The sequence below is a fragment of the Manis javanica genome, chromosome 11 (assembly GCF_040802235.1).
Source record: "Manis javanica isolate MJ-LG chromosome 11, MJ_LKY, whole genome shotgun sequence".
In the NCBI taxonomy this organism is placed as follows: domain Eukaryota; kingdom Metazoa; phylum Chordata; class Mammalia; order Pholidota; family Manidae; genus Manis; species Manis javanica.
Window position 1 is genome coordinate 69,477,185 of NC_133166.1, and position 10,985 is coordinate 69,488,169.

The following is a 10,985-nucleotide window of genomic DNA, read 5'->3' on the forward strand; positions in this document are numbered from 1 at the left end:
TCTTCATGTAAGTGTAGATTAAAGATAACAAAAAAAAAGAAAGAGAATGGGGATTACTCCCTGGTAGGATAAAACTAACTGTAAATCAGTGATTAATGCATGCTTTAAATACCCTTAATTTTGATCACTTAAAGGGTGTCAGATGATCCACTATGGATGTACACTTTTCTGATAATATTCCTTTCTCTACACAATGGTATAAAGGCAATATCAAAGTGTGGGCAAAGGGTCTGTTTGTGTTTATACAGAGGATCAAAGCCTTATTTGGCTACCCGGAAAATGAACTAAGATACGATATGAAGAAGAACTTCCAACTTCAGCACTCTCTGGAAGAGACATACCAGAAGATGATCATCAAAAAACCTCAACAAAGATCCAGGCGATGCTGCAGTTGTAGCTGCATCCGTCCCACTGGTTCCTGGACTTGACATTGGAATGAAGAAGGAGATATCTAAGCTGGCCTGTGCTTTCAGTAAAACAACAAATTTGACTGAATCTATACTGTTGGAACTCAACCAAGAATTAGGAGAAGTGCAAGTTGTAGCGCTCCAAAATCTTACAACTACAGACTATCTACTGTTAAAAAGAACATATGGGATGTGAACAGTTCCCAGGAATGGGTTCTTTTAAATTCTCTGATTTCTCTCAGACTGTTCAAGTACAGTTGGACAATATCCATTATATCATAGACAAATATTCACAAATGCCTAGGGTGCCTGACTGGTTTTCTTGGCTTCACTGGAGATAGCTGGTAATTATAGATCTGCTTCGGTTATGTAACTGTATTCCTATTATGTTAATGTGTGTGCGCAATTTAATTAGGAGTTTAAAACCTATACATGCTAAAGTTACTCTACAAGAAGATATGTCAAAGAAATAATCAATCTTCCCATGTGTTCTTCCATCTGCTACCTCTATAGCTTTTCTTCTTCCTTCCTAATTACAACCCTTAAATAGAATTTGTGCCTCATATCGAGTTCACCGAGTATCATAACTACTCCAAGTGGTAAAGATACCTTAAGACAAATGCCAGGCATAGAAGCCACAGGGCATAAATCTGCAAAGAAGTAAAAAGCTAAGCTTTTCAAACAATATGGCTTCTCTCTCACTTACCAACTTTACATTTCCCTGTATGGCCCCAGAAGATGACTGGTTAACCAGAGACGGGTAAGATTCCTCAAGGGAGGAACAACCTAAGACAGACACAGTCGCAGGAGGGCCATCAGGTGAGAAATTGGGGATCAACAGAGGTGAGGCTTAGAACCTTACCCCCACTGTTTTGAGAGAAATCTTCTGCATCCGTGGATGTATTATTGCCCTTGTCTAGCTTGGATTAACACATAGTCTACAGGCACACACCTGACCATCTACATTTGCTCTCTTACAACACTAAACTATGTTTTCTAACTTTATCTTGCATCTACCTACCACTTCAGCATTTTATTAAAAATAATAATAATAATAAAGGGAGAAATGTGGGATTCACCTATAAATCAAGTATAAAAATCAAACGAATATTCATATTTGACCTGATTGTTTATAGTTCATAATGAGTGATCGAAACCGAAAGTTTTTGTGATGACTGCCCTTGTACTGTTCACCATGTTAGAACTTATTCACTATGTAAGAATTTGTTCACCATGTAAGAATTTGTTTGTTATGCTTCAGAAGATTGGAGACTGACGAGAATTAGGCTGGGGGTGGATTAATGATTGTGCACTGAGCATTGAGTCCCCTATACAGAATTTTATTGTTGTTAACAACCATTTGATCAATAAATATGAGAGATGCCCTCTGAAAAAAAAAATGGCAAAGATCAAAGACAAGGACTGAGTATTAAAGACAACCAGACAGACAAGAAAAGATCACCTACAAAGTAAAACCCATCAGGCTATCATCAGACTTCTCAACAGAAACCTTACAGGCCAGAAGAGAATGGCATGATATATTTAATGAATTGAAACAGAAGGGCCTTGAACGAAGAATACTGTATCCAGGATGATTATCATTTAAATATGAAGGAGGAATTAAACAATTTCCAGACAAGCAAGAGTTGAGGGAATTTGCCTCCCATAAACCATCTCTACAGGGTATTTTAGAGGGACTGCTATAGATGGAAGAACTCCTAAGGGTAAATGGATGTCACCAGACAAAATAAAATCACAGCAATGAAAGCAGACCAACCAAATACTAACTAAAGGCAAAAAAATAAAATCAACTATCCACAAAAAACATTCAAAGGAAACACAAAAGAGTACAGAATAAAACACCAAACATGTAAAGAATGGAGGAGGAATAATATGAAGGGAGAGAAATAAAGAATCACCAGACTGTGTTTATAATAGCTTAATAAGAGAGTTAAGTTAGTTAATTAGTAAAGAAGCTAACCTTGAACTTTTGGTGACCACAAATCCAAAGCCTGCAATGGCAACAAGGACATATTTATCAATAATCACCATAAATGTAAATGGACTGAATGAACCAATCAAAAGACACAGAGTAATAGACTGGACAAAAAAGCAAGATCCGTCTATATGCTGCCTACAAGAGACTCACCTCAAACCCAAAGATATACACAGACTAAAAGTGAAGGAATGGAAAAAGGTATTTCATGCAAACAATGGGGAGAAAAAAGCAGGTGTTGCAGTACTTGTATCAGATAAAATCGACTTCAAAAGAAATAAACTAACAAGAGATAAAGAAGGACACATAATGATAAAGGGCTCAGTCCAACAAGAGGATATAACCATTATAAATATATATGCACCCCACACAGGAGCACCAACATATGTGAAACAAATACTAGCACAATTAAAGGAGGAAATAGAATGCAATGCATTCATTTTAGGAGACTTCAACACACCACTCACTCCAAAGGACACATCCACCAGACAGAAAATAAGTAAGGACACAGAGGCACTGAACAACACACTAGAACAGATGGACCTAATAGACATCTATAGAACTCTACACCCAAAAGCAGCAGGATATACATTCTTCTCAAGTGCACATGGAACATTTTCCAGAGTAGACTACATACTAGGCCACAAAAAGAGCCTAAGTAAATTCAAGACGATTGAAATTGTACCAACCAACTTCTCAGATCACAAAGGTATAAAACTAGAAATAAATTCTACAAAGAAAACAAAAAGGCTCACAAACACACGGAGGCTTAACAACATGCTCCTAAATAATCAGTGGATCAACAAACAAATTAAAATAGAGATCAAGGAATATATAGAAACAAATGACAACAACACAAAGCCCCAACTTCTGTGGGACACAGCGAAAGCAGTCCTAAGAGGAAAGTATATAACGATCCAGGCACACTTGAAGAAGGAAGAACAATCCCAAATGAATAGTCTAACATCACAATTATCGAAATTGGAAAAAGAAGAACAAATGAGGCCCAACGTCGGCAGATGGAGGAACATAATAAAGATCAGAGAAGAAATAAATAAAACTGAGAAGAATAAAACTAGGAAAAAATCAGTGAAACCAAGAGCTGCTTCTTTGAGAAAATAAACAAAATAGATAAACCCCTAGCCAGACTTATAAAGAGAAAAAAAGAATCTACACACATAAACAGAATCAGAAATGAGAAAGGAAAAATCATGATGGACCCCATAGAAATACAAAGAATTATTAGAGAATACTATGAAAATTTATATGCTAACAAGCTGGAAAACCTAGAAAAAATGGATAACTTCCTAGACAAATACAACCTTCGAAGACTGACCAAGGAAGAAATAGAAAATCTAAACAGACCAATAACCAGAATGAAATTGAATCAGTAATCAAAAAACTACCCAAGAACAAAATTGCTGGGCCAGATGGATTCACCACTGAATTTTACCAGACATATAGAGAAGATATAATACCCATTCTCCTTAAAGTTTTCCAAAAAATAGAAGAGGAAGAAATGCTCCCAACCTCATCCTATGAAGCCAGCATCACTCCAATACCAAAACCAGGCAAAGACCCCACCAAAAAAGAAAATTACAGACCAATATCCCTGATGAATGTAGATGCAAAAATACTTAATAAAATATTAGCAAACTGAATTCAAAAGTATATCAAAAGGATCATACACCATGACCAAGTGGGATTCATCCCAGGGATGCAAGGATGGTACAACATTCGAAAATCCATCAACATCATCCACCACATCAACAAAAAGGACAGAAACCACATGATCATCTCCATAGATGCTTAAAAAGCATGGACAATATTCAACATCCATTCATAATAAAAACTCTCGACAAAATAGGCATAGAGGGCAAGTACCTCAACATAATAAAGGCCATAAATGATAAACCCACAGCTAACATCATACTGAACAGCGAGAGGCTGAAAGCTTTTCCTCTGAGATCAGGAACAAGACAGGGATGCCCACTCTCCCCACTGTTATTCAACATAGTACTGGAGGTCTTAGCCATGGCAATTAGACAAAACAAAGAAATACAAGGAATCCAGATTGGTAAAGAAGAAGTCAAACTGTCACTATTTGCAGATGACATGATATTGTACATAAAAAACCCTAAAGACTGCACTCCAAAACTACTGGAACTAATATTGGAATTCAGCAAAGTTGCAGGATACAAAATTAATAAATACACAGAATTCTGTGGCTCTGTGGCTTTCTTATACACTAACAATGAACTAATAGAAAGAGAAATCAGGAAAACAATTCCATTCACAATAGCATCAAAAAAGAATAAAATACCTAGGAATAAACCTATCCAAGGAAGTGAAAGACTTATACCCTGAAAACTACAAGACACTCTTAAAAGAAATTAAAGAGGACACTTAACAAATGGAAACTCATCCCATGCTCCTGGGTAGGAAGAATTAATGTCGTCAAAATGGCCATCCTTCCTAAAGCAATATACAGATTCGATGCAATCCCTATCAATTTACCAACAGCATTCTTCAATGAACTGGAACGAATAGTTCAAAAATTCATATGGAACCACCAAAGACCCTGAATAGCCAAAGCAATCCTGAGAAGGAAGAATAAAGTAGGGGGGATCTCACTCTGCAACTTCAAGCTCTACTACAAAGCCACAGTAATCAAGACAATTTGGTACTGGCACAAGAACAGAGCCACAGACCAGTGGAACAGAATAGAGACTCCAGACATTAACCCAAACATATATGGTCAATTAATATTCAAATAGGAGCCATGGACATACAATGGGGAAATGACAGTCTCTTCAACAGATGGTCCTGGCAAAACTGGACGGCTACATGTAGGAGAATGAAACTGGATCACTGTCTAACCCCATACACAAAATTAAATTCAAAATGGATGAAAGACCTGAATGTAAGTCATGAAACCATAAAACTCTTAGAAAAAAACATAGTCAAAAATCTCATGGACATAAACATGAGTGACTTCTTCATGAACATTATCTCCCCAGGCAAGGAAAACAAAAGCAAACATGAACAAGTGGGACTATATCAAGCTGAAATGCTTCTGTACAGCAAAGGACATCATCAATAGAACAAAAAGGTATCCTACAGTATGGGAGAATATATTCATAAATGACAGATCTGATAAGGGGTTGACATCCAAAATATATACAGAGCTCACACACCTCAACAAACAAAAAACAAATAATCCAATTAAAAAATGGGCAGAGGAGCTGAATAGACAGTTCTCTAAAGAAGAAATTCAGATGGCCAACAGACACATGAAAAGATGGTCCACATTGCTTGTCATCAGAGAAATGCAAATTAAAATCACAATGAGATATCACCTCACACCAGTAAGGATCGCCACCATCCAAAAGACAACAACAAATGTAAGCGAGGTTGTGGAGAAAGGGGAACCCTCCTACACTGTTGGTGGGAATGTAAATTAGTTCAACCATTGTGGAAAGCAGTATGGAGGTCCCTCAAAATTGCTTAAAATAGAAATACCATTTGACCCAGTAATCCCACTTCTAGGAATTTACCCTAAGAATGCAGCAGTCCAGTTTGAAAAAGACAAATGCACCCCTATGTTTATTACAGCACTATTTACGTTAGCCAAGAAATGGAAGCAACCTAAGTGTCTATCAGTGAATGAATGGATACAGAAGATGTGGCACATATACACAATGGAATATTATTCAGCCATAAGAAGAAAACAAATCCTACCATTTGCAACAACATGGATGGAGCTAGAGGGTATTATGCTCAGTGAAATAAGCCAGGCAGAGAAAGACAAGTACCAAATGATTTCACTCGTATGTGGAGTATAAAAGCAAAGAAAAACTGAAGGAACAAAACAGCAGCCGACTCACAGAACCCAAGAATGGACTAACAGTTACCAAAGGGAAAGGGACTGAGGAGGATGGGTGGGAAGGGAGGGATAAGGGCAGGAAAAAGAAGGGGCATTAGAATTAGCATGTATAATGTGGAAGGGGTACAGGACGGGCTCTACAACACATAGAAGAGAAGTGTGATTTTACAGCATCTTACTATGCTGATGGACAGTGACTGTGAAGGGGTATGTGGGGTGGACTTGGTGAAAGCGGGAGCCTAGTAAACATAATGTTCCTCATGTAATTGTAGATTAATGATACCAAAAAAAATTTTTTTTAAATATTAGCAAACCAAATTCAAAAATACATCAAGAAGTTCACACACCATGATCAAGTGGGATTCATCTCACGGATGCAAGGATGGTACAACATTCGAAAACCCATCAACATCACCCACCACATCAACAAAAAGAAGGAGAAAAACCACATGAATATCTCCATAGATGCTGAAAAAGCATTCAACAAAATTGAACATCCATTCATGATAAAAACTCTCAACAAAATGGGTATAGAGGCCAAGTACCTAAACATAATAAAGGCCATATATGACAAACCCACAGCCAACATCATACTTAACAGCGAGAAACTGAAGTCTTTTCACCTAATATCGGGAACAAGACAGGGATACCCACTCTACCCACTGTTATTCAACATAGTAGTGGAGGTCCTAGCCACGGCAATGAGATGAAACAAAGAAATACAAGGAATCCAGATTGGTAAAGAGGAAGTCAAACTGTCACTATTTGCAGATGACATGATATTGTACATAAGAAAACCCTAAAGACTCCACTCCAAAACTAGAAGTAATATCTGAATCCAGCAAAGTTGCACGATACAAAATTAATACACAGAAATCTGTTGTTTTCCTATACACTAACGATGAACTAGGAGAAAGAGAAATCAGGAAAACGATTCCATTCACAATTGCATCAAAAACAATAAAATACCTAGGAATAAACCTAATCAAGGTACTGAAAAGACCTTTACCCTGAAAACTACAAGACACTTCTAAGAGAAATTAAAGAGGACACTAACAAATGGAAATTCATCCCATGCTCTTGGCTAGGAAGAATTAATATTGTCAAAATGGCCATCCTGCCTAAAGGAATTTACAGATTCAATGCAATCCCTATCAAAATACCAACAGCATTCTTCAACGAACTGGAACAAATAGTTCTAAAATTCATATGGAACCACAAAAGACCCCAAATAGCCAAAGCAATCCTGAGAAGGAAGAATCAAGTGGGGGGGATCTCGCTACCCAACTTCAAGCTCTACTACAAAGCCACAGTAATCAAGACAGTTTGGTACTGGCACAAGAACAGAGCCACAGACCAGTGGAACAGAATAGAGATTTCAGACATTAACCCAAATATATATGGTCAATTAATATACAATAAAGGAGCCATGGACATACAATGGGGAAATGACAGTCTCTTCAACAGATGGTGCTGGCAAAACTGGACAGCTACATGCAAGAGAATGAAACTGGATCACTGTCTAAATCCATACACAAAAGAAAGTTCGAAATGGATCAAAGACCTGAATGTAAGTCATGAAACCATAAAACTCTTAGAAAAAAACATAGGCAAAAATGCCTTGGACATAAACATGAGCAACTTCTTCATGAACATATCTCCCCGGGCAAGGGAAGCAAAAGCAAACATGAACAAGTGGGACTATATCAATCTGAAAAGCTTCTGTACAGCAAAGGACATCATCAATAGGACAAAAAGACATCCTACAGTGTGGGAGAATATTTTCATAAATGACAGATCGATAAAGGGTTGACATCCAAAATATATAAAGAGCTCACACATCTCAACAAACAGAAAGCAAATAATCCACTTAAAAAACCGGCAGAGGAGCTGAACAGACACTTCCCAAAGAAGAAATTCAGATGGCCAACAGACACGTGAAAAGATGCTCCACATCGCTAATCACCAGAGAAATGCAAATTAAAACCACAATGAGATATCACCTCACACCAGTTAGTATGGCCACCATCCAAAAGACAAACAGCAACAAATGTTGGTGAGGTTGTGGGGAAAGGGGAACCCTCCTACACTGCTGGTGGGAATCTAAACTAGTTCCACCATTGTGGAAAGCAGTATGGAGGTTTCTCAGAAAACTCAAAATAGAAATACCATTTGACCCAGGAATCCCACTCCTACGAATGTACCCTAAGAATGCAAGAGCCCAGTTTGAAAAAGACATGCACCCCTATGTTTATCACAGCACTATTTACAATGGCCAAGACATGGAAGCAACCTAAGTGTCCATCAGTAGATGAATGGATAAAGAAGATGTGGTACATATACACAATGGAATATTATTCAGCCATAAGAAGAAAACATCCTACCGTTTGCAACAGCATGAATGGAGCTATAGGGTATTATGCTCAGTGAAATAAGCCAGGCAGAGAAAGACAAGTATCAAATGATTTCATTCATCTGTGGAATATAATAACAAAGAAAAAAAGTAAAGGAGCAAAACAGCAGCCCACTCACAGAACCTAAGAATGGACTAACAGTTATCAAAGGGAAAGGGACTGGGGAGGATGGGTGGGAAGGGAGGGACAACGGAGGAAAAGGGGCATCATGATTAGGAGACATAGTGTTTGGGAGTGGCACAGGGAGGGTTGTACAACACAGAGAAGACAAATAGTGATTCTATAGCATCTTACTATGCTGATGGACAGTGACTGTAATGGGATATGTGATGGGGAGTTGATGATGGGTGGAGTGTAGTAACCATAATGTCACTCATGTAATTGTAAGACTGATGATACCAAAATAAAAAATAATAAACAAATAAAAGAACATCCTCAGCAAGTATCTGGGATATTCCCTACAGTCAGAAACTGGGGGAGAGGAAGAACCAGGTGAGGTGAGTACAGGAGGTTAGAGAAGGCATTAATTCCCTAGCTTGGTGTGGATAAAATGAAAGTTCCTGTGGCCAGGATTCTCACCTGGCCCTGGTTGGTTAACTCACTACACAGGTGTGGGTGATATGTCATTACTGACTATTTTATAAAGAGTTCTGCCCAGTGCTCTGGGCGACACAGTGGCACGGCTGGAAGGCTGCAGGAGAGCAGAGCAGAGGCTGGAGTTGTGGCAGTGCTGAGGACAGAGACTGGGATGGCTGTGCGGGCTGAGAGTTCAAGAGGACGGCTGTGTGGGCGGAGAGGCCCAGAGGCAGAGACCAGCTTGCTGCATGCAGACTCACTCTGAGTGAACGGGATTTTAGTGATTGACCTGCCACCATGGAAATAAAATTGGGCATGACCTTCACCCCAAGAACGTTCTACTCTCATTTCTTTGGTCACACTGAATCCATAGTGAACTTGCCCGGGGCTGAAACCCATTGGCAAGACACTTGGTTAATAAACGGAGCATCTAAAACAGTACCTTGCACATAAGCAGCACTCAGTAAGGAGTGATAGTTACCTTCCCAGACTCTTCAGCTAGATCTGCAGTGTTGATGTTTCAAGAAGCTAGTCCCTCCTAGCCTTGTGATAGCTGACATGCAGCTTCCCAAGGAAATGCAAGTAAGGGAATACCTGTTCCTGGGTCTCCAATGTAATCAGACCTACAAGATGTGACTTGGGGCCATGAAATCCAGTGATGCCTTTTTTGCCCTGAAACTCCAGTTATGACTATTATAACACAATGCTCATTCACATTCCCAGACAAAACTTAACCCCTCTTCAACCAAATCCTCTAATGATTCTCTCTGAAGAATGAAACAATGAATGCCAAAACTGTCAGTTAACCTGAAGTAACAGAATTCCAAAGGTGCCTTATATTGAGGAGCCAACACAGCTGTACATAGTTAAGGGTCGCGTGAACAATCCACCCCTCCCACCCCCAGGGGTGAGACTTTTGGCTTCTATTTCCGAAACAGGAAGGGAAGTGTGCATGTAAGCAGATGGGGCACGGGGATTCCCTTTATATATGTCCTTAAGGGTTAAAAAAGGGAACCGTCACGGACAGGATTTGAACCTGTGCGGGAAAACCCCATTGGATTTCGAGTCCAACGCCTTAACCACTCGGCCACCGTGACTCTCACGGAAAGGCCGTCCCGCGCACTTACAGAGGGGTCCACACGGCGCTCTGGGAGAGGGAAGGCTGCAGCTGAGGCGATAGGCTGCCGCCGCTCGGCTCAGAGAAAATAACGGCTGCCCTGGATGTCCCGGGAAAGACGGCGGGCCTACCGCCCAGCGGGGATTCGGGGTCTCTAGGAACACAAAGCTGTTTGGGAGGCAGAGGCCGGGCCCGCGGAGGGAATCAGCGGGAGCGGCGGGGCTGGGCCCCAGGGTGGTGGCTAGGGGGCTCCTCAGGCTGGGGAGCGAGAGGGGTGAGGGACAAGGCGCTCGCACGAATGAGACTCAGGAGGAGTTTAAAGGGGAAACCCCTGGGGGTGGACGAAAGGAGGACTTCCTGGGGAAAGGGGTCTTGGGCTCCGTGGGGCTGGGAAGGTGCAAGGTGAGCACCGCTCAGAGCTGTGGGCTGGGGGCTCCTCCGGCAATGGGCGTCTCCTTGGGGGAGAATGAAGAGCCACCCCTCTCCCCGGGCTGAGAGCCAAAGAGGAAAGGCTTCGCGTCAGTTGAAGAGCCCTCAGGACGCAGCCACCTCCCCAAGGCTCCCGCCGCCACCGCCGGGGAGACCGCCG

The 10,985-nt window shown here is 40.5% G+C and overlaps 1 non-coding gene across 1 annotated transcript; it reads right to left on the reverse strand.

Annotated features, from left to right (window-relative positions):
* Positions 1-10,294: 10,294 nt before the first annotated feature.
* Positions 10,295-10,376, reverse strand: TRNAS-CGA (transfer RNA serine (anticodon CGA)). Its single transcript has one exon. It is a non-coding gene; the product is annotated as a tRNA-Ser (tRNA).
* Positions 10,377-10,985: the final 609 nt, after the last annotated feature.